This window comes from Muscardinus avellanarius, assembly GCF_963383645.1.
Source record: "Muscardinus avellanarius genome assembly, chromosome: 1".
Classification (NCBI taxonomy): domain Eukaryota; kingdom Metazoa; phylum Chordata; class Mammalia; order Rodentia; family Gliridae; genus Muscardinus; species Muscardinus avellanarius.
This window is the reverse complement of record NC_137786.1, coordinates 178,414,692-178,440,931: the sequence shown is the minus strand read 5'-3', so window position 1 is coordinate 178,440,931 and position 26,240 is coordinate 178,414,692. Positions and strand designations below refer to the sequence as shown.

The 26,240-nt window shown below is 43.7% G+C and overlaps 1 pseudogene across 1 annotated transcript in view; it reads left to right on the top strand.

Annotated features, from left to right (window-relative positions):
• The first annotated feature begins 13,668 nt into the window (after positions 1 to 13,668).
• The window catches only part of LOC308258712 (T-cell ecto-ADP-ribosyltransferase 1-like), a 41,792-nt pseudogene continuing 29,220 nt past the window's right edge, over positions 13,669 to 26,240 (top strand). Inside the window, exon 1 of the transcript in view lies at positions 13,669 to 13,724. The product of the transcript in view is annotated as a T-cell ecto-ADP-ribosyltransferase 1-like (transcript). The remainder of the gene's footprint in view (positions 13,725 to 26,240) is intronic.

Genomic DNA, 26,240 nt, shown 5'->3' with positions numbered 1-26,240 from the left:
CAAAGACTGTCTGCTGAGAGGAGGGTGGCTTTTGCCTTACTTGCCGGTAGGAAGGCACCCTCTTCCCTTTACTCCAGACACATACGCTCAGCTGCTCTGAGAGTAGGCTACGGTTACTCAGAGAAAGTCTCTTGAGAGAGATTTTTGAGACAATTCAAAGGACGAAAAGGAAGTGGTTTTCCAGAGAGAACTGGGAATGCGCAGACTTATTTAGGGCAAGGACCAGATGTGGCTGATACTCTCAGCACCCAGCTCTATCCCTTTGGACCCCATGTCTCAGGATCAGCTGTACTTCTCTACTGAGCGTGTTTCCAGAATGGCAGGAGGCTGCCATGCCCACCCAAGCTCCTCGGCCTGGAAGTGCTGAAGGATTAATCCTCCCTGGAGCTGCCCTCAACCAATGGCGGGTGGGACTGCTGAAATTACCCCAGCTCCCTGCCTCTCTGCTGAGATGGTTCTGAGGTGTGTGTTTTGCATCTTTTACAGGAACTTTCCATGAGATTAAGTTCCCGCTGCTTCCTGTGGCAACTGGCTTAAAACACGCCGTTTATTGGCTGCCTTTCCTCTTTTGCCTGTCCCTTTTGCAGATGCAGGGGCTGTTCTACTGTCCCTCCTGTAGGTGGCCCTGCACCTCCCCTGTCCTTGCACCTCTCACTAGGCTTTGGAGAGAACCTCCAAGAAGCTGGGATTTAGGGCAAAGTGGATTCATAGGTCAGGGTGAAATTTTTGAAAGGAGTTAGAAACCAGACTGAGAATTGAGACTTGATTTTGGAGATAGTTCACATGCTGGGTGATACATGAGTGATGTATTTCTCTTACAGTGTACTATTTCCATATTTAAAATATTAGTTCCTAGGTTTTTACAAAGCTGGCATTATCTGTTGAGTCCTAGCTAATAAAAATTTTCCCAAAGACTGCAACCTTTTTTACCTTTCTGTTGCTAGAACAAAAAAGAAAGAAAGAAAGAAAGAAAGAAAGGATGAGAGAAAGAGAAAGAGAGAAAGGAGAGAGAGAGAGAGAGAGAGAGAGAGAGAGAGAGAGAGAGAGAGAGAGAGAGAGGGGGGGAGTTAGTTTGTTCTGGCGAGAGAAGTGTTATTAAAGTGCAAGACAGATAAAATTCAGAGCTATGAAACCATTCCTAAGGCCTTGTTAGAGAAAGAAGGTGAGAATACTCACGAGACTAACTGTTATAGAAGGATTTTTTTGGTAGCCATCCTATTCAATATTTTATATCCTCAAAAAGTGACTTTGTGAGGTTATCTGAAAAGTCTCCTGAAAAACATTAGGTCTTCAAAAATTTAACATCATTTCCTAAGGTAGGAAACTTCGAATCCCAAAGTGTTGCATAATAATTGGTTGTCATGGGAAACTGCATGGCTGTACCTGGCATCTGCAACTCCCAAGTGTATATAAATAACTCACATCCTTTTGTTTTGCAAAAGAGTCTGAAAATTCTATATATGACTCTTCTCATTTAGACCAAAATAAAACTAAGAAAGTCAGTGACTCTGGCAAATTCTTCACCCTAAGACAACACATTCGAGAGATTTTAAATTAGACATTTGCCAAATGTAGCATAGTCTCTGTGCTTTACAGGCTTAGAAACCCAGAGCAGGCTTTCATAGAGGTATTTCCTTCCGCGGTGGAAGCTCAGAATCCTAGAATCAACTTTAATATGTAGACTCTCATTAACCAGCCTGACAGAGAGGCTGCGTGAAAGACACCGGCAGAAGGGCAGTTGGTTAATTCACACTGAAGCTCTTCCTGAGGGGCATCTGCATGCACACATTCTCCTCTAATCAGAGCATTTTGACCTGTGTAATTTGGCTTCCCAAAGAAGCTAATTGTAACCAGAAATTTGTTTGGTGGGCATGAATTCAAAACAAAGGGAATTTGATGATCTGAATAGTTAATGGATTCAGGCAAGTGAAGGTGACACTCTCAAACTATTCCCAGGATCAGAGGCCCGATGGATTTCTTGGTCCATGGTCCTTTCTCCCATGGGCGACATTTGGGTGAACACTGATTGTGTTTTTGTGACTCTTTTTTTTTCTATACTCATGCCTAATAAACCCCATCTGATAAACATATTCTTTCTTCAGATATTTTTCATATATTGAACCAGAGGCATGGATTGTGTGCGTGTGTGTGTGTGCGTGTGTGTGTGTGTGTGTGTGTTACTAGGGGTTGAACCCAGAAGCATTTTACCTCCAAGTGACAGCCATATTTTATTTTATTTTTTGAAACAGAGTTTTGTAGGTTACTGAGACTGTTTGTAAGTTGTTCAGACTGGCTACAAATCTGCAATTCTTCTGTCTCAACTTCCAAAGTACTAGGATTACAGTTGTGCACCACTGCACTGGGCACAGGTCATACTTTAAACCAGCAATTCCCAGTACTTGGGAGGCTAAGTCAGTTTCAGCCAGCCTCAGCTACTTAGCAAGTTCCTCTGGAACTTAGTTCTGCAATTTTGTTTCAAAATAAAAAATAAAAAGTAGGGCTGGAGGTGTAGCTTAGAGGTAGAATGCCCCTGAGTTCAATCCCCAGTTCTGCAAACAAAACAAAACCCAGCAATCAATATATGATGTTTTCTCTACAGCTGAGACACATTAAGTGTAGGAAGACAGGGTAGGTAAATATATCTCCTTCCACAAATACATCTAATAATCTAATAAGAAATATTGGCTTCTTGTTTCCACAATTTTGGCTCTGGCAGACTTTTTCCCCCCTCTGAAACAGTTTTTTTTTTAATTAAAAAGCAAAGCAGGATTGAAATAAAATTTTAAATATTTGTAAGTTAGGTCATGGATTCTTCTTTTTTTGGGGGGGTGGCACTGGGGATGGAACCCAGGGGCACTCTATCTCCAAGCTACACCCCCGGTCCTATTTTTTGGTTTATTTATTTATTTATTTACATTACTAGGGATTGAACTCAGGGGCATTCTACCCCCGAGCTACACCCCAGTCCTATTTCTTTTATTTTTTCTTTTATTGTTTGCGGTACTGAGGATGGAACCCAGGGACATATGAGCTATACCCTCAGCCCTATTTTTATTCTTTATTTTGAAACAGGATCTCACTGAGTTGCAAAGGACCTCACTAAGTAGCTGAGGCTGTCCGTGAACCATGATCCTCCTGTTTTAGCCTCTCAAATGCTGGGATTGCAAGCATATGCCACCATGCCCGGCCTGTCTTTTTATTTTTGAAACAGGGCTTGGGGTGTATCTCAGAAGTAGAATCCCTCCCTAGTACCACACCATAAATAAATAACAAAAAGGACTGGGTGTAACGCAGTGGTAGAGTCCCCCTGGCTCAATCTCCAGTACTGCTCTTCATGGTTAGCCTGTAAGAAGGTCGGGATGAGCAGGGACCACTACATTAAAGCAGGAAAAACTGGAGAGCCTGTGTGGAACAGATCCTGAGAGCATCAGACCAAAGAGAATGGGATGTGAACTTGATAAGTAGGAAATTATCAGCAGGAGTTCATGGATTCATGCTAAACTCTTGACCACGAGTGCCCAGAAGTGGCTTTCATGGTTTACTTAGCAAGTTTACTGAAGCCCAGTAATGGTCTAGAGTCAACGAGGTTAAGGGCTTTGGCAGCTTACTTAGCTAGTTGAGTGAAGCCCAGTGATGGTCCAGAGTCAATGAGGTTAAAGGTTCAGTGGTCCAGAATCTCAAGGAGACAGAAAAGGTTAAAGTGGACTTGAGTGTGCAATTTCCTCGGCTACTGCCATCCACTGCCCTGGGAAGGCTGAGGGCACTCCATGGCCTGGCACTAAGCTATGCAGAGATAGTGGGCACCCCAGAAAACAATGCCAGAGAGGAGGCTGGGGGATCCACCTGCGATTTGAGCCTTCTACTCCAATGGGAATGACAGGATTCTAGATTGCAGAGGCCAGGGGGTGGCTCTTGACTTCAGAGTCAAGGTGAGTGAATTACCATAAAAGGTTTCAGGGACAGAAGAACTATTTGAGTGTTTGACTTTCAGAGATCTGGGGTAGCAAGTAATTGATCATGGAGTTTTTAGGCATGAGCAGATGGGCAGTCTACAAAGGTGTGGCTTTATATAATTGGAAAACAAAAGTCCAACTCAAGTCACTACATACCTAATTATCAAACTAAGCCACTCCATAGGCCTATACCTGTTGATTGAGAGGAAGGCTGGATCCCTCGGAGGAAGGACCCTATGATGTGGCCATAAGTATATATTATGAAAAAAATTTTCCTTCAAGCCTCCCCCAGAAGGCCTGAATCCTAAGGTGACTGCGTTGATAGAGAAAATACCCAGACTTTTGGGTGCTGTTAGATGCTGATTCTGTTGATGCTATTATCAACTGCGAGTTCAAAAAGCCACCCTGGTTTGTTGATCAGAATGAGAGTGTATGGAAGGCATATCATAAACGGAGACTGGGTCAGTCCATCTGCACAGGGGATTCAAAGGATCGGTTTATTTTCCTAGTTCCTCTCTCTATAAAATAGACATACTTACTATTGGCTGAATTCCCTCATTGGTTACTTGAGTCATTGCTTCTTGTCTCTTCTTCAACAAGGCCTTTATGGGCTTGTGACCTGGATAAGAGATATGAAGATGGCCTGTTAGAAGGGGGAAAATGTGTAAAGACAATGTGTTCCAGAAAAGTGCCTGACAGAGTCGTCACTGTGGGTGAGTCTCTCAGCAGTCGGTGGCCGAGATGACCAGATGTATGGATGTCAGTCGGCCTCTTTCCCTAGCCACCCCTGCAGCTGCTCCATGGCATGGGTGCAAAGTGGTGTGGTGGGAGACAGGGAAGCTGTGCTCAAGCTTAGCAACATGTATATCCCCTCCCCAAAGCTAGTTTGGCTACTAGCTCTGGTGAGTGCCCAGTAGTCAACTGTAGTCGCCAACACCGAGCCCTTCACCTGGCACCGGGCACCATGCCCTGGTGGGCCAGCCAGGCATCCGGTGGTACGTTGATTTCATAGGAACCCCTTTCCTCAATGGAGACAGAAAGTATCCCTCTGGGAATATCTTCATTTCCAGATTTTCTCCCTTATTCACAATGCTTCTGTCAGAATCACCATCTAAAGATTTATAAAGAACATCATCTTTACCACTGTAGCAGTCCATAGGACATTACTTCCAAGCAAGCAGCTAATTTTATAGTGAAAGAGGATTGGCACTAGGCTCATACTGGGAGTTAGTTGGTTTAAGTTATATGTCTTCACCCAAAAACAGCTGGCTTGAAAGAGCTGTGGAATGACCAGCTGAAAATTCAGTAGCATTGCCAGCAGGGAGAAAGTAGCCCATCCATCTGGGAAGCAGTGGGACATTATTTTGGGTACTGGGGAGAGAACCCAGGGGCATTCTACCTCTGAGATACACCCCCAAAACCTTTTATTTTGAGACAAGGTATTGCTAAGTGGCTGGGAGTTTTGCTAAGTTGTTAAGGATGGCCTCAAACCTGTGATCCTCCTGTCTCAGCTTCCCAAGTACTGAAATTATAGGTGTGAGCCTCCACACCTCGGACGGGTTGTACTTTAAACCAGTAATCAAGCCGGGCGTGGTGGCGCACGCTTGTAATCCCCGCGCTTGGGAGGCTGAGACAGGAGGATCACGCAGGTTCGAAGCCAGCTGCGCGCGCTGGCTTAGGAGACCCTGTTTCCAAATAAAAATGTAAAAATAGGTCTGGGAGTGTAGCCCAGAAGTAGAAGGGCTTCCAGGAACCCCAGTGCCACCAAAAAAAAAAAAAGAAAAAAAAATAAACCAGTAATCAATATATGATGCTGTTTTCTCTACAGCTGAGACATATACGTGTAGGAAGATAGAGAGTAGATAAATCTCTGACAAATATATCTAATAATCGAATAAAGAATATTGACTTCTTGTTCTTACAGTCTTGGCCCTGGCAGATTTTTTTTTCTTTTGGGACAGTCTTTTTTTTTTTTTTTAACAGCAAAGCAGAATTGGAACACAATTTAAAATATTTGTAAATTAGGTCATAATAAGGATGTAAAATGTTTGCAATCTATTATATATTCAAACAGCATATGTCATGCATCAAATCTTACACTAATACATAAGATTATTCCACAATTAAAAATAGCCCAAATTAGTCGGGCATGGTGGCGCAAGCTTGTAATGCCAACATTTGGTTTGCAGACAGCCTCAGCTACTTAGTGAGGCCCTTTGTGACTCAGTGAGACCCTGTTTCAAAATAAAGAATAAAAAATAGGGCTGGGGGTATATTCGGAGGTAGAATGCCCCTGGGTTTCATCTCCAGTACCACAAAAGAAAGAAAGTAGCCCAAATCTAATAATCATAAGCCATATTACGGGATCTCTCATGCTATTATGACATTTCAATATTCCTTTGTATTTTATTCTCTCACCAAATGGAATGTACAAATGGAATTTTTAAAAATTGCTCAAGAATGGCTAAAACTCTGCAAATCATGCTGTCAAATTTACAGAAAATTCTGGGAGAACAAATGAGATAAAATACTGAGAAAAACTACCAATTATTATGCATGTAAAACTCTTCCATCTATTCATGATTCTGATACTAATATACTCTCTTAAGGAATTTTGCAAAAGATGATCTACTGGATACTACAGAAAAACCTTGAGACCAAACGTTGTAACTGACTTAACATGTGGCTCAGATAAAGTCATTCAAACGTAATCCACTTCCACACACATTCCCAAAAAAGATCCACTCTGTGCCAGAGCTAGCACAAATCTGGAGTGAAAACATTTGGAGTTGATCACTACTACTTACCAAATTTCTTTCTATTTTTTCCGCAAGATTTTCTATATTTAACACACACATGACCAGAACTCCTAGCTTCCCAGATACCAAGTGGGTTATTTTATGCAAAAGGAAGTTTTAAACCAATCCTCCAAATATAATTCAGTGTCAAAAGAAAAATTTTTATTTTTATAGCCTCCATCTGTTTTCCATTGATTAAAGAGAAACTGGCAATCTTATTATCGAATAGCACCAATGATGGGCCCGAGCTGAGTATCTTTTTTTTTCTTCTGGTACTTGGGATGGAACCGGGGCGTTCTACCTCTGAGCAACACCCCCAGCCCCCTTATTTTTTATTCTTTATTTTGAAACAGGGTCTCACTGAGTTGCAAAGGGCCTCACTAAGAAGCCGAGGCTGTCCTCAAACCGTGATACTCCTGTCTCAGCCTCCCAAATGCTGGGATTACAAGTGTGTGCCACCACGCCCAGCGAGAAAGTATCTGATGTTAGTTAAGTTTCAGTAGTTAAGAGTTCAGGTTACTCTTGCAGGTGATTAATTATTAAAACTGCCTTTACAAACATGAAACCATTTTTTTCTTCCTTAGGGGGAAGGAAATGGGAAGGAAGAGGAAATGGAGAGGAGGCACAAGATCGTGGCCGGGGTGCACGAGCTGTGCATTCAGTGAATGATTTGGGTCACTTTTTCACAACATGTGTTTACAAAAAAAAAATGTTATTTTCTTGTATATTTTACTAAGCCTATAATAAAAGACAGTATATATCAAGGCAAATTCAACACATTTATCGTCAAGTCTCATGAATATATATGATTTTAATTACGTCTCTAAAATACATTTGCGTATTTTCATAGACTAACATAATATAAAAACTCATGGAAGTCTCCTGTTACGCAGTTAATTTTGCCTAGATCTCACATTATCTTCATAAATATTCAATGAAATCACAACCAAAGGTACTGTAACTTCTGGAGCCTATCCAATTATTAAAGAAAGAGAAGATCAGCACAATTTCATAAAACAGAAGGGAATTTAATTCTCTACTTTCTTTTGCTTTTTGTATCAGTTGTTTGAAAAACACTAGATGCAGCCGGGCGTGGTGGCGCATGCTGTAATCCCCACGCTTGGGAGCCTGAGACAGGAGGATCGCGCTGGTTCGGAGCCAGCCTCAGCTACTTAGTGAGGCTCTCAGCAGCTTAGTGAGACCCTGTTTCCAAATAAAGTATAAAATGGGTCTGGGAGTATAGCCCGGAGGTAGAAATCCTCTGGGTTCCACCTCCAGTACCACCAAAGGGGGAAAAAAAAAAAAGAAAGAAAGAAAAATACTAGATGCAGGCATGAGATTTTCTATAAATTATCCAAAACTTTGGTTTTCTGACTTTTAGCTTCAGATTTATTTATGTATTTATTTATTTTATTAGTACTGGGTGTTGAATCCAGGGACATTCTACCTCTGAGCTACACTTCCAGGCTTTTTATTTTTTATTTTGAAACAGTCTCTCACTAAGTTGTTGAGGTTGGCCTTGAACTTGTGATCCTCCTGTCTCAGCCACCCAACCAAGCATTGGGATTACAGGTGTGTGCTGCCATGCCTGGTTCATTTGATCTTTTCATGTCTCTGATGCCAGCAGGCAGAGATGCGTGTGACTCTGTGTGTGGGATTAGAAAATCTTGATTAATATGAAGAAAGTGGATTCTCGAATGTTTTAGGACAACATAGTCCAAAGAAGTAGAAAGAAGAAACTCTAAGCCAGGCGTGGTGGCGCATGCTTGTAACCCCAGTACTTGGGAGGTTGAACAGAAGAATCTCAGGTTCAAAGCCAGCCTCAACAACTTAGCAAGGCTCTCAGCAACTTAGCAAAAACCTGTTTCCAAATAAAAAATAAAATAGGGCTGGAAGTGTAGTTCAAAGGTAGAATACACTTGGGTTCCATCCCCAGCACCACAAAAATAAATAAATAAATAAATAAATAAATAAATAATAAGAAACTCTACTTTTAAGTCATCTCCAGTAATTATTTTATTTTAAATTGACTTTATAGATAGGTGTGGTGGTGCATGCCTGTAATCCCAGTACTTGGCAGGCTGAGACAGGATAATTGCAGGTTCAAGGCCAGACTCAGCAACTTAGTGAGAGTTCCGTTTCAAACAAACAAACAAACAAACAAACAGGGCCAGGGTGTAACCCAGAGGTAAAATACCTCTGGGTTCAGTCCACTGTACTGCAAAAAAAATTTTTTTTACTTCTCAATCCAAGGATATATGATTAAAATGAAATATTTACCTTTTTTTTTTTTTGCAGTACTAGGGATGGAACTCAGGGGCATTCTACCTCTGAGCTACACCCCCAATCCTATTTTTTTATTCTTTATTTTGAAACAGGGTCTCACTGAGTTGCTAAGGGCCTCACTAAGTAATAGCTGAGGCTGTTCTTGAACTGCAATCTTCCATCTCAACCTCCCAAACGCTGGGATTACAAGCGTACACCACCATGCCTGGCTTAAAATGAAATATTTAGCCAGGTGTGGTGGCACACGCTTGTAATCCCAGCATTTGAGAGGCAGATCACGGTTCACGGACAGCCTCAGCTACTTAGTGACGCTCTTTGCAACTCAGTGAGATCCCGTTTAAAGAAGAAAAAAAAAAAAAGAATAAAAAATAGGACTGGGGGTGTAGCTTGGAGGTAGAATGCCCATGGGTTTCATCCCCAGTACCGCAAAAAAAAAAGAAAAAAAAGTGGAAATCAGCTGGGTGTGGAATAAAAATCAGGGCTGGGGGTGGAGCTTGGAGGTAGAATGCTCCTGGTCCCATTCCTAGTATTGCAAAAAAAAAAAAAAAAAAAAAAAAAGAAGTGGAAGTCACCTTCTAATCTTTTGTCTGGAAAAGGGAAAGCCTGTGAAAAGTCAATCTAGCCTAGGAATAAAAACAACAACAACAACAAACTCGGTCTTTTTGTGAATCACACTGGAAAGACATAAGGAATAGAGAAATTGGGCATGGTGATGCAACCTGTAATCCCAGTACTCGGGAGGCTGAGACAGGAGGATCGCAGGTTTGAGGCCAGCCTTAGCAATTTAGTGAGACCTGTAATTTAACAATACCCTGTTTCAAAAAAATACAAAAAGGGAAAGGGATATAGCTTGGAGATAGAATGCCCCTGGGTTGAATACCCAGTACCTGAGGGGGAAAAAAAAAAAAATCATGCTGTGACTTTGAAACAAAAGCCATTTGGAAACAGAGTGAGAGCAGGGAGAACTCAAAGAGAGCAAAGACACTTACTGTGGAGCCTCCGCCTCACCACAGAGGTGCCCTCTCACTTTCTTCAGTCCTTCAGATTTTGGCCAAATGATGCCTGTTTCCACTGGTGTGAAACTGGACCACGGATTTAAAGATGGCAGTCAGGGTCCGTCATTCAATGAAAGCCCTATGCAAGGAGCAATGGAGACCCCAAAACGCCTTTTCTCTGGACACGCAATCGTGAAGCAAGCGAGAGGAAGCAATCATGCCCATCGGAGGCAAAGTCGAAGGGCCCAGAATGCGGGTGTAAACACAGAGTCTGGGGTTGAGTCGTCAGCACGGAGACAATGCACAACTGGCAGCTGAGGCTCACACCTCGCTCCCGCTGTCTTCTGTGAAATCTTTGTTCAACTAGAAGATGGCGGCAGTATTTATTTATTTATTGGTGGTACTGGGGGTGGAACCCAGAGGCTTTCTACCTCCGGGCTATACTCCCAGACCTATTTTATATTTTATTTGGAAACAGGGTCTCACTAAGTTGCTGAGAGCCTCACTAAGTAGCTGAGGCTGGCTTCGAACCCATGTGATCCTCCTGTCTCAGCCTCCCAAGCACAGGGATTACGAGCATGCGCCACCACGCCTGGCTGGCAGCAGTTTTTAAACCCAGGCAGGGCCACCTTTCAATACTGGGGATGAACCCAGGGGCATTCCAACTCCGAGCTACACCCCAGCCCTATTTTTTTATTCTTTATTTTGAAACAGATTGTTTTTTTAAGCTAACTTGCTGAGGCTAGCCTCAAACCTGTGATCCTCCTGTGTCAGTCTCCCACCCTACCTAGCTGCAGGCCATGTGTGTTTCTTGGGATTGAATCCAGGGGCATTCTACATCTCAGCTAAACTCGCAACCCCATTTTATTTGTTATTTGGAAACAGGATCTCACTAAGTTACTGCAGCCTCACGACGTTGCTGAGGCTGGCTTCGAACCTGAGGTCTTCCTGCCTCAGCCTCCCAAGTACTGGGATTACTGGCACGCACCACCATGCCTGGCTGTAGGCCACCTTTTGATCCCAGCTTGGTGGCTAATGGTACAGGTAATGTACTCTCATTTGCTAACAGCTACTTTTTCTTCCTATCTCATGGGATCAGAAGACCCTGGGGATAGAGAGATGACTAGGGTCTGTTAGAGGTTGTGGACCCTAAATAAGAAGGTGCTTTTAGCCAGGCATGGTGGTGGCGCACGCTTGTAATTTCAGCGCTTGGGAGGCTGAGACAGGAGAATTGCACAGGTTCGAAGCCAGCCTCAGCTACTTAGGGAGGCTCTCAGCAACTTAGTGAGACCCTGTTTCCAATATATATATATATATATATATATATATATGTATGTATGTATATGTATATGTATATGTATATGTATATGTATATGTATATATGTATGTATGTCTGGGAGTATAGCCCGGAGGTAGAAAGCCTCTGGGTTCTATCCCCAGTACCACTAAATAAAATTTTTGTGTGTGTGTGGGTCTGGGGATGGAACCCAGGGGCATTCAACCTCTGAGCTACACCCCCAATCCTATTTTCTATTCTTTATTTTGAAACCGGGTCTCACTGAGTTGCAAAGGACCTCACTAAGTAGCTGAGGCTGTCCGCGAACCGCGATCCTCCTCTGGTCTCAGCCTCCCAAAATGCTTGGATTACAAGCGTGCGCCACCACGCTCGGTTAAATAATAAAAATTTTAAAAGCCACTGCATTTTAGCATTCATAGGATAATCAGTGTGCATTCATTATATATGTCTCATGCATCATATGAACTCTGTGACAGAAAGATGTGAAATTTCAGGCTGAGCAGGAAGCCTGTGCTCTGGGCTCTCGGCACCTCCGGGGAGCGCTGGCTCCTTGGCAAATGGGGCGAGGGGCGACCTTCACAGGCGACCTTCACAGGCGACCCCCCGGGTGGCCGGTGTTTCCCGAAGGCTAGGTGGGCTGGCTAGGTGGGCTGTGCTGAAGACCTGGGGGAAATGCACCTCAGCTGGTGCATTGGAAGCGTATGAATGATTTACAACCGAATGTAAAGGGGCCAAGAAAAAAGTGGAAGCAACAAAGAACCAACCAGAACAAGCAAATCAACTGCAACCGAATGTAAAGGGGCCAAGAAAAAAGTGGAAGCAACAAAGAACCAACCAGAACAAGCAAATCAACGATTTCCTTGGAAGGACTCCCCGACTCCGTGGCTGTCTGTCGGGGCGGGGCGGCTACCGCCATTCTGCAGTCTTGAGAGAATTCCTCAAAGAGCCGCACAGCTCTTGGTTCCCGCCTCCCATTATTACTTTGCGAGAGCTGAAAGCCTCGCGCTGCGGAAAAGCGTTGCAGATTAGAGAGGCTCTCACCCCAAGTTACGGTGGGAGAGAAAATGTACATTTTGGGCAATTTACCTCACATCTTTTCCTTGACAAATAGCGACTCCCCCACTGTAATTTAACAGAAAGGCTCCGACTGTGTCATCAGACTCTTCTTGGCGGCTTCCACGAAATAATGTGTTTTGGGTTCACGTGAAGATGAAGTGCTGATTCCAAGATAGAAAGTGTTTGAAGATGTCACCCTTTCTAAAAAGGCAAGGGGGAAAAAATACAACAATATTAACTTCAAATGTCAAAAAAGATGTCAGTAAAGCCGGGCGTGGTGGCGCACGCTTGCTTTAATCCCAGCATTCGGGAGGCTGAGACAGGAGGATACTGGTTCCCGGACCTCAGCTACTTAATGAGGCCCTTTACAACTCAGTGAGACCCTGTTTCAAAATAAAGAATAAAAAGTAGGGCTGGGGGTGTAGCTCCGAGGTAGAATGTTCCTGGGTTCCATCCCAAGTAAAGGGAAAAAAAGATGGCAGCAATTTCCATGGCTTCTTCAGTGAATCTGGGTCTGTGTTAGAAGTGGGGCTGCTGGGGCCATCACGGGAAAAAAGAAGGGTGCTCCCTACTACAGAAGCCCCCAGGGCAGAGAACAATGAGCCTCCAGTCCACTGCTAGAGAGTATCAGGTTCCTTAGAAGGACAGAAATACTGTCCTGGAACAGCTATCAGAGCTCAGGCTCAGAGACCCGGGGCCATTTCTAGTCCAGCCAAACCCCGAACGCCCCTGCTGTACAGTACAGAAGGGTCAGAAAGATCTGCTGACCACCAGGTGAAGTGGCCATGGGATGTGCCGGCATGTCGGGGGGCACATCGAAGGGCCAGGGGAGTGGGGAGACCTGGCTCCAGGCAGATGGTGTGGCTGCTGCAGTAATCCTGGCGAGAGAAGATGCCGGGACTGAGCATGTTTGTGTGGTGGTGGAGGGAGGTCTGGGGACCCGGCTGTCACTGAAATGTTCTAGGAGGAAGAGATGAGGGCTGGACAGACTGAGGGGTGTGGTCAGAAAACAGAATGGTGGACTCTGAGATTTCAAAGGTGGGATGAGTTCAATTTCTGATTAGATTCTAGGGTATTTGCATGGATATTTATTCTGAAATTCTTCTGGAAAATAAAAGCAGTCTAGACACAGGAAACAAAAGTAAAGACAAAAAGAACTGATTCTAGGCAAGCATTGAGTGCCTCCAAGCTACTTTCTGCAAGGTTTTAAAATTCACATCAGGCCCAAATGGAAACAAGATGGTCAGATAAATAGGTCAGCAGAGGAAAGATGCTTTCGGAGCATGAGGATGGAAAGATCGACATTGGATACTGATCGAGAAGCTGGAGTTCATCAACAGTAATTAGCATATGAGTAGAACACGTGTTTTGCGAAGTAATATTGGATGGTGAAAGAATCTGTTGGTCTTCAGAGCCAGAGATACCCTCAGGGGAGGAGACAGATAGGCACAGAGAGGTGCCCTCAGGGGCCGGAGGCCTCCAGGCCCTGGCAGGAAAGACCTCGCTCGTACAGAGTGGCACCCACTCAGGTCTGGCAGCTTGAAGCACCAACACAGAGGCCAGAGACTGGACTGACATTTGGCTTGGTGGCTTCAATAGTCTCAGGCTTCCTGGGGGTCAAATTTCCAATGGAGCAAAGGAACTAAGAGCGATGTCCTTGGGATCGATCATTTCGATATCACCGGAAAGGCTGGTAGAGGGGCTCCAGCTGAGAATTGGGGGGGGGGTCCCAGAGTTTATTGGCTATAAAATAGAGCTGGAAAGGTCTGAGAAGTCCATGTTCTGAAACATTTTTTTCTTTTCCCAGGCACAAAGACCCCCCTCCCCGCCTCCCACGTGCCTGGTTCTCCTGCCTGGTCTCTGGGTTTTGCTGTTCCGGGTTGATGGAGATCTCAGCTGCCTCCTGTTTGTTTGTTTATTTCTTTATTTCAGGTAGAACAGCTATAAAAGAGAAGGGCACAGACCTAGTTGCTCCCCGAGTTTGTCACAGAGAAAATGGGGAATCTTTTTCTTGCTTCACAGCTACTGCTTTTCTTCTGCACAAAAACCCAGAGGCTCTCCTCAATGAGCTCGGAGTTCACGTGACCTGCTTTGAGACTTTCAAGCGAGTGCATGTTCGGTGGTTCAGTCCTTCGGTGTGATTAAGGGCCGTGCGCCCCTCAGCAACAGTGTGAGGGGTAGTCACCCTGATGATAAACATAAGCTAAAGAGATACATGATCCAGAACACTGCTTTCTCTTTTGTAACTTTGGAGAATTCGGGGCTGTGCCAGTTCCTGGCTGGGGTCCTCCTCGGGCTCCTGTGATTCTTACCGTGGACACAGCAGTGATGCCTCGTGAGCCGCATTCTGCCCACTCTCCTTGGTGCTTGGAACGCGCAGGTGAGATTCGGAGGATCAGCCAGGCTCGGGGACTGGCTAATTCCTTTTTCCCCGGAGGCCGCTTGCTCTGTAGGGTATTAGCCAGCATCTCTGAGCTCTGTGTACTAGATTCCAGTAGCATCTCACCATTGTGACCACCAAACACGTTTCCAGACATTGCTAACTGGTCTCTTTTGGGTAAAAATCACCTCTAGTTGAGGGCTGCTGTCTTAGACAAATTCATCTGCCTTTCCCACTTGATATATAATTGGTCACCAAGTCCTATGGAAACCCCGCCTTCTTTTCCCGGTCTCCTTAGGAAATACACAGCAGGGAGCATTTTTATTTTTGTTTACTTATTTCTTTTTTGTGTGTGGTATTGTGTGTTGAGCCCAGGGACATTCTATCTCTGAGCTACACCTGCAAACCCCCCCCTTTTTTTTTAAAAAAAAAGCTTTGAAACAGCACCTCCCTAAGTTGCTGAAAGTCTCACTAAATTGCTGAGGCTGGCCTCGAATATGCAGTCTTCCTATTTCAGCCTCCCGAGTACTGGGATTACAGGCATGCACCACGAGACTGGTTGAGGGTTCTTGAGGTATTAATGAATCCAGAAAGGGTAACACAAGAGCAAGGTATTATCCAAGGCTGAAGCTGCAGTACCTAGTGGTAGCCACTGGGTGGCATCCGTACAACACCAACTCGGGAGCAAACGCGCGCTCAGAGCCAGGAACCTGATTTACCCCATTCGCGTGGCTGTAAGCTCAGGCCAAGTCAGTAACATCAGACACCATCTATCTGCAGAATACCTACTGTGTGCTGGGATCTGCTGATGGTGCTTTGCACACAATAATAAGCAGCACAATTATCCAGGCATGGTGGTGCACACCTGTGATGCTGGAGGCTGAGATAGGAGGATCACATGTTCACATTCCAACTTAGTAATACCCTCAGCAACTTAAGTAGACCTGTCTTAAAACAAAAAAATAAAAAGTTCTGGGTATGTAGCTTGGAGGTAGATTTCCCCTGGGTCAGTCACCAGTACTAAAAAGTAAAACAAAACAAAAAGCTCCCTAAAACAAACAAAAACAGTTAATCTTTATTGCAAATTTACTCCTTGCCGGACACTGGGTTCTGTGTATTGTATGTGTTATCTCCTTGAATTCTCACAATAATCCTAAGAGGCTCAATATTTGTTTGCTTATTATCTAATTTTATAGACTAGAAAAGAAAGGTACATACGAGTTAAAAAAAATAGGTTGGAAGGTTTATTTATTTTGACACTAGAGGCTAAATCCAGAGACATTCTACCCCTGAGCTACACCTCAATCCCTTTTTATTTATTTATTTATTTATTTATTTATTTATTTATTTATTTTTGCAAATCTGGGGATGGAACCCAGGGCCATTCACCCTCTGAGCTATACCTCCTGCCCTATTTTTTATTCTTTACTTTGAATCAGGGTCTCCCTAAGTTGCAGAGGGCCTCACTAAGTAAGAGTATGAACCATGATCCTCTGGTCTCAGCCTCCCAAATGCTGGGATTACAAGCATGCGTCACCACGCCCGGCTTTATTTTTTGTTTTGGAACAGGGCCTTTTCTGGTCATTGAGAGTCTCACTAAATTACTGAGGCTGATCTCAAATCCGTGATCCTCTTGTCTCAGCCTTCCAAGACTGGAATTACAGGCATGTACCACCACACTCAGCCCGAAGTTTATTTATTTCATTCCTCCAGAAGTATTCAACACATTCATATAACCAATGGATGCCTACGGTGTCAAGTCAGGCACGCTTATAGACAAGAGTGATATTTTAAACCCAATATCATGGGAGAGAAAGCAGACCTCAGAGTGTGAGGGTTAGAATCTCAACTTGCACAACTTGCCAAGTCAGTGTTCGCACTCAGGTATTTGAGTCTCATTCTAGCACCTTCCGCCACATCCATCTTAGAGAGAGGGACCCCCAAGCTCTGCCTGCTTCCAACCTGTCTCTTTGCTGGCCTGTGACACAGCAGGACCCTTGCTCAGAACACTTGCTTGTGTGTCAGGAACTGTTCTGAGCACCCGAGGGTGACTGGACAGACCCAGAACTTACTTTCTTAGAGCCTATAGTAGAAGGGGCCGGACAGGGAAGACATGTGTTCAAACAACTCATCCCAGAAAACACGAAACACAGCTGTGCCGGTGCTGGAAAGAAGAAGCACAGGGCAGGTAGCTGTGAACGTGTCTGAGGGGAGTCCAGGCAGTCAGGACAGGTTTCCCTGTGGAAGGGCCATCAGGGCTGAGGGTTCAAGCTTGGCTCACGGTTAATTGAGCAGTGAATCAGGAAGGAACTGTCTACACTAGGGATGGGAAACCTGGAGGCTGGGAAAGAACTCAGCCCCAAGAGTGAGAAGATAAAGGGTAGTGAGCGAAAGATAAATAGCAAAAAATTGAATTCACGGAGGTAAACACAAGTAATGTCTGCATGTATCTTGTTCTGAGCAGTTTTGGTTATAAGTGTGATCTTGGAACCAGACAGCCTAGATCTGAGCCCCAGGTCCACCACCACGGCATACTGGCCGTCGCGGGGCCATCCCACCTTCTCTGTGCTCTCCATCATCAGTAGAGAGGGAGCAAACTTGCCCCCGCTTCAGGGCCTCTGGGGATTCAATGAGCTGGGGTGTGGAAGGCGCTTAGCAGAGCACCTCTACTAATTATTACTAGTAGTAATTATTACTATCCTCAGCAAATTCATACTCTACTCTCTTTACAAGTAAGGATCTAACATCCTTAGAAACTTCTCTGCGAGTGCGTAGTATGTGAACTCAGCTGTCTGCGCCAGCATGGAGGAAAGATTCCTCCCTATTTCCTTTATACAACTTTTTGATGCTCCTCTGTGAACAACAAAGACTAAATCAAAGCGGAAGACAGAACAGAGGGCCCAGCGACGGAGCCACACACACACTGACATGTGGGATTGATGGCACAGGCTGCACTCCAGCTTAGCAGAGGGGCTTTGAATAAATGGGTTGATGGGATAACTAGCTTGAGGAAAACGAGCCTTGACCCCTTTTCCACAATTATCAAAAATTAATTGAGGATGGACAGTAGATGTCACTCTGGAAGCTAAAAATAAAGCAATCATGTTCCTAGAAGAATAGATAAATCTGGGAACGATGGAGCACACCTCTAATTTCAATACTTGGGAGGCCGAGGCAGGAAGATCACAGGTCTGATGCCATCCTGGGCAACTTAGTGAGACCTCTTTTCAAAAGAAAATATAAAAAGGGCTGGGGATGCAGCTCAGAGGTAGACATCCCTAGGTTAAATATCCAGTACCAATAAATACATAAATAAGAAAGAATGGATGGAGAGAAAATATTTCCTAAAACGAACATAGCAATTGATAAATCTGATTTCATTAAGATTAAGAGCTTCTAGTTGGCCATGGTGGCACAGGCCTGTAATCCCAATACATGGGAGGCTGAGACAGGAGGTCTCAGTAACATAGCAAGATTCTCAGCAACCTAGTGAGATCCCATTTTCAAAAACAAAAGTTAAAAAGGACTGGGGTTGTAGCTCAGAGGTAGAATGCTCATGGGTTCAATCCTCAGTACTAAATAAAATAAAATTTATAAGCCAGATGTGTTGGGACTTGTACTTGGGAATCCCAGTACTTGGGAAACTGGGATAGGAGAACAGAAGGTTTGAAGCCTGCCTCAGCAACTTACAGAGCCCTTAGCGACTTAGCAAGACCTTGCTTAAAAATGAATTGGGGCCAGGCGTGGTGGTGCATGCTTGTAATCACAGCATTTGGGAGGTGGAGACGGGAGGATCGTGGTTTGTGGATAATCTCAGCTACTTAGTGAGGCACTTCGCAACTCAGTGGGACCCTGTTTCAAAAATAAAAAGACTAAGCCAGGCGTGGTGGCGCACACTTGTAATCCCAGTGCTTGGGAGGCTGAGACAGGAGGATCGCACAGGTTCGAAGCCAGCCTCACTTAGTGAGGCTCCCAGCAACTTAGTGAGACCCTGTTTCCAAATAAAGTATAAAATAGGTCTGGGAGTGTAGACCAGAGGTAGAAAACCCCTGGGTTCCATCCCCAGTACCAAAAATAAATAAATAAAGAATAAAAAAAATATGGCTTGGGGTGTAGCTCAGAGGTGGAATGTCCCTGTGTTCCAGCCCTAGTGCCACAAAAAAAAAAAAAAAAAAAAAAAAAGAATTAGAAATTCCAGTGAGGGCATTGTCAGAGTTTATATCATAACACACTCGTAAGTGTGAATAAACAACAGAAATACTTTAAAAACATGTACAGGAAATAAGAATGATTTAATTATAAGGAATGACTAAGCAAACTTTTTTTTTTTTTAATGCAGTACTAAGGGATGAACCCAGGGACAGTCTACCATTGAGCTACATCCCCAGTCTTCTTACTTTTAATTTTGAGACAGGGCCTTGCTAAGTTGCTCAGGCTGGCCTCCAGCGTGGATTCCTCCTGCCTGCCTCAGCCTCCTGAATAAGCTGGGATCACGGGCATGTGCCAGCATGCCCCGCCCTAAGAACTTGAAAATGAAAAAAATATATAGACTTTTTAAAAACGAGTCATACAATAATTACAATTGAAAACTCATTATATGAGTCTCACACTTCCCTGAAGATGGAATGGGTTATACTTTTCTCTGTTCTTCCTGTTAAGTATAATTAAAATCTCATTATGTATAAAATAAACCAGAAGACATAAAGAAGGCAGACCCACGGGGCCTTCGGGTAGAAGGAATGACACAGTGATGTATTCCCTCCCTAGAACCTAGATCCCCCGCCTTGGAGCTGAAGAAGCCGGCACTTAGGAAATTCCAGTGGGCACAGAGCCAGAAAGCCCCAACTAGAGCCTGTTGTTTCTAGCCAAAGACCCAGAACAGAGACAACATAGAAGACAGAAAAGTTCTAGACAGTAACACCATACACTAGCCGAACACCAAAGAAAAAACCACGATTCCCCCCCACCTACCCCGACCCCTGCCCTTTTGGGAATTAGCTGAGAAGGCTGAGTTGAGAGCCGGGGCTCCCACCCTTATGGACGTGGTTAACAAACCTTCCTCCCCTCTGCAGCATCCATGGGGACCCCGTGGGGAGTCCTCCTCCTCTAGTGTCCATGGAGGTTGGCGGTACTTCCTCCCATACCTGAAAATAGTGAGATGGCGCCCACCCCACGCTACTGGAGTGATTCACAAAATATCTTCAGCTGAAACAGAAGTTTAAAGACAATCCAGAGCCTCAAAACATAATGCCTAAAATTCTCAGGTTTCAATAGAAAATCACTTATTATTATTAGTTTGCTCAAGCTGCCAGAACAAAATACCCTAGCCTGGGTGCTTAAACAACAGGACTTACTTCCTGTAGTTCTGGTGGCTGACAAGTCCCCACGTTGAGGTACCAGCCCGCTTGGTTCTTGCCTTGGCAGATGCCCCTCTCCTCGCTGGGTCCTCCGTGGCCTTTCCTCTGTGATCACAGAGGGAGCAAGGTGAGATTTTGTTGCCTTTTCTTATAAGAGCATTAATCCCATCAGACCTGGGCCCTACCCTCATGACTTCACCTAACCCTAATTCCCTCCTAAAAGGACTCATCTACAGACATTGAGGAGCACCTCAATAAGGCTGGCCTCGAACCCATGATCCTCCTGTTTCAGTCTCCAAGTACTGGGATTACAAGCGTGTGCCATCACACCTGGCTAAATGGAAAATTTAAAACTGAAAAGTGAAGCCGGGTATGGTGGCACACGCTTGTAATCCCAGCATTTGGGAGGCTGAGACAGGAGGATCAGGGTTCACAGGCAGCCTCAGCTACTTAGTGAGGCCCTCTGCAACTCAGTGAGACCCTGCTTCAAAAATAAAGAAAAAAAGATAGGGCAGGGGGTAGCTCGGAGGTAGAATGCCCCTGGGTTGCACCCCCAGTACCATACACATACACATACACACAAAAAAACGAGTAACTTATTTTCAAGTTACTCCGCTATACCCCCTCTGGTATAGGGCTTTAACTCTGCCCCATCTTTCTGTCTTTGTAATAATAAAATTGCTTAAGCTTACAGCAAAAAAACAAAAAAAAACAACAACAAAAAAAACCCCAACACAAAACAAAAAAACTGAAAAGTGTAGTAACTGAGATAAAGTCACTCCATGGACAGATTCATCAGCAGAGTTAGAGGGTCAGAGAAAGAATCAATGAACTGGAAGATAGAACATCAGAGATTACTGGCTCTGAACTAAAGAGAAAACAGTTGGAGAAAAATGTTAACAGCCTTAGGGATGTGTGAGAACAAAAGATGTAACATGCAACAATCATGTCTGGAGGCCTAGGAGAGGAGAGAGTGTGGATCTAAGCACTCAAAGCCAGTGCATGGTAATTTTTAAAAATAAAGTAGGGGTGGGGCTAAGTCAGAGGTAGAACATTCCTGGTTCTCAGGCCTTCGGGCTCAGGCTAAAACTAAACCGTTGTCTTCCGTGGGTGTCCAACTTGCCAACTCATGCTGAAGATCTTGAGGACTGCCCGCGCCTGTACCCCCGTGAGCCAAAGACCTTATAATCTGCCTACCTTCCTACCTATCTTCACACACATTCTCTTGGTTCCGGTTCTCTGGAAACCCTGACTCATGTAGTTATGATGTACCAAATCAAAGATATTTCAAAAAAGGAAATTATAGGCTCCATTCATGAATACAAATACCAAACAATCTTAGCCTATTAGGGGCATGCTACCTCTGAGCTACACCCTCAGCCTTATTTTTTATTCTTTATTTTGAAACAGGGTCTCGCTGAGTTGCAGAGGGCCTCACTAAGAAGTAGCTGAGGCTGTCTGAACCGTGATCCTCCTGTCTCAGCCTCCCCGAATGCTGGAATTACAAGCGTGTGCCAACACGCCTGGCTGAGTGTTGGCAATTTTAACTCAAGAGTGTGAACAACAACAACAACAACAACAACAACAGCAACAACAATCTCATCGTTGCTTAGTTCAATTTAACCTAGGTATACAAAGGTGGTTTAATATTAGGAAAAAATCCACAAATACAAATCATTGTATTAACTCGTTAAAAGAGAAAAAAACATGACGACAATTGGTCAGAAATTTGTTTTGTTTTGTTTTTTTGCAGCCGGGCGTGGTGGCGCACGCTTGTAATCCTAGCATTTGGGAGGCTGAGACAGGAGGATTGTGGTTCGAAGACAGCCTCAGCTACTTAGTGAGACCCTTGCAACTCAATGAGACCCTGTTTCAAAATAAAGAATAAAAAATAGGGCTGGGAGTCACTCGGAGTGTCACTTGGAGGTAGAATGCTATTGGGTTCCATCCCCAGTACCACCACCAAAAAAAAAAAGATTTATTTTTGAAAAAAATCTGTCTATCATGATCAGTATTTATAGGAAAATATGAAGAGAAAATCTGTAACATAATAAAGAGCACCTTAAAAAAAAGAGACGCCGCATCTTAAATGGAGAAACTTTGGAAGCGTATCTCTGAAGTCAGGAAAGGTACACAAGAATGCCCTCTAGCACTACTTTTATTTAATATGATATGAAAGTTTCTAGTCAGTACAATACAATAAAGAAAAAGGATATTAGGGTCAGAGGGTTAGGGGAAAAGGACATAAAAATATTGTTGTTTGAAAATTACAAACCCAAACAAATGTGCTGATAAGTTATGAGAAAGATCATAGCTGTAGATAAAAGATTCTCAAAGTCAGTTGTCAGTTGTCTTCATATATACTAGCAGCAAGCAGCTAGAAAATACAGTTAAAATAAGGAATAATACAGGTGTATCAGAGAATGCCAAGTCCCTAGGACTTGATAATACTACCAAAACTTCTGCAAGACCTTTACAGAGAAAATGATAAAGGGGTCAATTCTCCCCAAATTTGTCTGTAAGTCTGATGTGATTCTAATAAATGCCCAAAAGGGATTTTATGGAACTTGATAAAATATATTAAAAATGTAAATAGAAGCTAGGCGTGGTGGCGCACGCTTGTAATCCCTGTACTTGGGAGGCTGAGACAGGAGGATCGCACAGGTTCGAAGCCAGCCTCACCTACTTAGTGAGGCGCTCAGCAGCTTAGTGAGACCCTGTTTCCAAATAAAATATAAAATAGGTCTGGGAGTATAGCCCGGAGGTAGAAAGCCTCTGGGTTCCACCCCCAGTACCACCAAAAATAAAAATAAAAAGTAAAAAAAAAGTAAACAGAAGAGTGAAGGGCCATGATTAGCCAGGGCATTTCTATAGATGAAAAGAAAACAAGGTGGTCCTTGGGGAGAGAGAGAGGGAGGAGAGAAGCAAAGGCCCACAAAGACCTGCCATTCAAGTCTCTGAATTACATAAAGTAGAGAATATTTCCTACACTCTGTGTGTGTGTGTGTGTGTGTGTGTGCGCGCGCGCGCACACGCATGTATTTGCGCTTATTACTGGAAATTGAACCCAGGGGCATTCTACTTCTGAGCTACACCCCCAGCCTTATTTTGTTTTTTATTTTGTGCTACTGGGGATTGAGCTTGGAACATTCTACCTCTGAGCTACATCCCTGGCCCTATTTTTTTTTTTTTCAGGACTGAAGATGGAACAACACAGCATTATACCTCTGAGTTACAAAACCAGCCCTATTTTTTATTCTTTATTTTGAAACAGGGTCTCACTGAGTTGCAAGGGTCTCACTAAGTAGCTGAGGCTGTCCACGAACCACAATCCTCCTGTCTCCGCCTCCCAAATGCTGGGAATACAAGCATGCACCACCACACCTGTATTTTTTTTTTTTTTTTTGAAGCAGGGTCTTACTAAGGCAGAGGGCCTCACTAAGTTGCCGAGGCTGGCTGCGAACCTGAACTCTTCCTGTCCCAGCCTCCCAAGTCCTGGGATTGTAGGCATGTGGCACCACTCCCAGCTTTTCCCAAACTTTTGGCTGTGACTGCATGCACTGATCTAATGATGAACACTTATCTTTCAGAATAAATTTCTGGAAAAATAAGTCAATGTCTGGCTAGCCGCTTTCTTCTGATGAAGTAGCTTTGAGAGAATAAGGCCAGAAATTAAGATTCTCCTTCAGTGGATAAGTTTAACGGGAGTGATAGAACAGAACATGGTGCAGAAAATCCTCCAAAGATAACCAAGCCCTGGTCACATACTGGGGTTAGTGCAACTGCCTTTACTACCTCATTGGAAGCCAGCCTTTGATCCAATCCATCTCCCTAGCTTTCTCTAGGACAAGGCAGTTGTGGCCTGTGCAGCAGGGTGAGGACCAGAATAGCCATTAATGTATATTGACTCCAGGGAAGATTTCTGCATCTGGCAGCTGAATGTTGAATCACATCAAGGTAAAGTGCAAATAAATAAGCCCAGTCCATGTACACAGAGCTCCCAAGCCAACTCCTTATGGCCTTGTTCTTAAATAGAAGCAGATGACATTGAGGACATCTATAAGAATAAATAGCATGCTATTACAAAATAAGAATAACATGTTATATAAAATAAAGGAGCTGGTAGAGATGTTAATAATGGGCGAGACCATGCATGTGTAGGGTCTGAGGTACAGGGAAATGTGTAGGGTTTGAGACTAGGGGATATCTATATACTTCCTTCTCAATTTTCCTGTGGACCCAAAAGTGTTCTAAAATAATTAAGTCTTTAAAATGTTGAGGGTTGAGGGGATCATCAAAAACCAAGAATGAGGTCTTGGATATTAGAAATATTTGCCAAGTTTTTGATGAGTTTAATAGAAGAGCAGAAGATAAATTTGTGTCAATCCCCCAGGAGGGAGAACAAAGACAAGGAATCAGAAAACATGAAAGGAAGACAATAGAAATAGAGAATCAATCCAGAAGGTAAAATCTCTAATAAAAATAATTTCTTAAAAGGATGCAAAAATCCAAGTCTCCAGGGCCCACCAATTTCCCAGAACAAAGAATTAAAATAACTACACATCTAGACATGTCACTGTAAAATTTAGAAATCCAAAGATAAAGAAAAAGCCCTGAAAGCTTCCATAGGGGAGACCAAGTGGGGGACAGGTGCCTCCAAAAGGTGCATCAGATTCAGGTTTTTTTATGAACAACATTGGACATTAATACTGCATAATCTCAGTACTTGGGAGGCTGAGAGAAGAGAATTACAGGTTTGAGTTTAGTGTGGTTAAATTAAGTGAGACTTTTTTTCAAAAATTAAAAAATAAGCCGGTGTGGTAGGACATGCCTATAATCCCAGTACTAGGGGGGCTGAGACAAGAAGATTGCAGGTTTGAGGAGAGACACACTAAGTAGTGAGACTTTCATCAACCTAGAGAGATCTTGTTTTAAAAATAAAATAAAAATAGGGCTGGGGGTGGAGTTGGAGGTATAATGCCCTGGGGTTCAATCCCCAGTTCCAAAATGTAGATAAATAGGGTTGGGGGTAGCTCAGAGGTAAAATACTCCTGGGTTCAATCTTCAGTAAAATACAGAGAGAGAGAGAGAGAGAGAGAGAGAGAGAGAGAGAGAGAGAGAGGGAGGAAGAAGAAGAAGAAGAAGAAGAAGAAGAAGAAGAAGAAGAAGAAGAAGAAGAAGAAGAAGAAGAGGAAGAAGAAGAAGAAGGAGGAGGAGGAGGAGGAGGAGGAAGAAGAAGGAGAAGAAGAAGAAGAAGAAGAAGAAGAAGAAGAAGAAGAAGAAGAAGAAGAAGAAGAAGAAGAAGAAGAGGAAGAAGAAGAAGAAAGAATACTGCATAGTTCCTTCAAACTTCTGAAAGAAATTTACTTTTCTCTTTATTTTTGCATCCAGCCAAACAATATCAAGTGTGGCATAGAACAGAAACATTTTCAAACCTGTAACACATGGCATTTCTCCTACTTCTTCTATTAGAAAATTACTTGAGATTATACTTACGTAAAACAAGGCAATTATCTAGCCTGGGTTCTCTGCAAGGAAAACTTGAAGCAGAGGTTTAGTTCAAGTAATTTATTTGGGAGTTTGATCCCAGGGAGCAAAAGTGCATGTCAGAGAAAGTGCAAGAAAGGAAATGGGAACACATTGCAATTCCTGAGTTGATCGCAGCAAGCGTGACTAGTTATTCTAGCCCGTATGACCATCTTAGAACCCTTTGGAAATGCAACCCAATTTTAGCCACTTAAAGAAAGGGAATTTATTTATTTCTCTACTGGGTCTCATCCTCCACTGGTCAAAGGTTCCCTCCTGGGGCATTAACTTCCCTGTGCTTCTGGGTGGCACACGTGTGAGCATGTAGTTTGCACACATTCTATCAGTCAAGGCCTGGGCAGGAATCCAGAGCATGGGCTGGAGGTATAGCACTTCAGATCCTCTAATACCCTCTGCTAAATCCAATCCATCACAAGGTCTTGGCGGCTGCCATCTCTGCAGAGATTTAGTGCGAGAGGATTAGAGAAAGCTATGGTTCCTGCCATACAGCTGCTCCCAGAGCCATAAATGATATTTATCATCTCCCTTTAACACCCAGAAATACAGTGTTATAATTACTGCTTTGTACAAT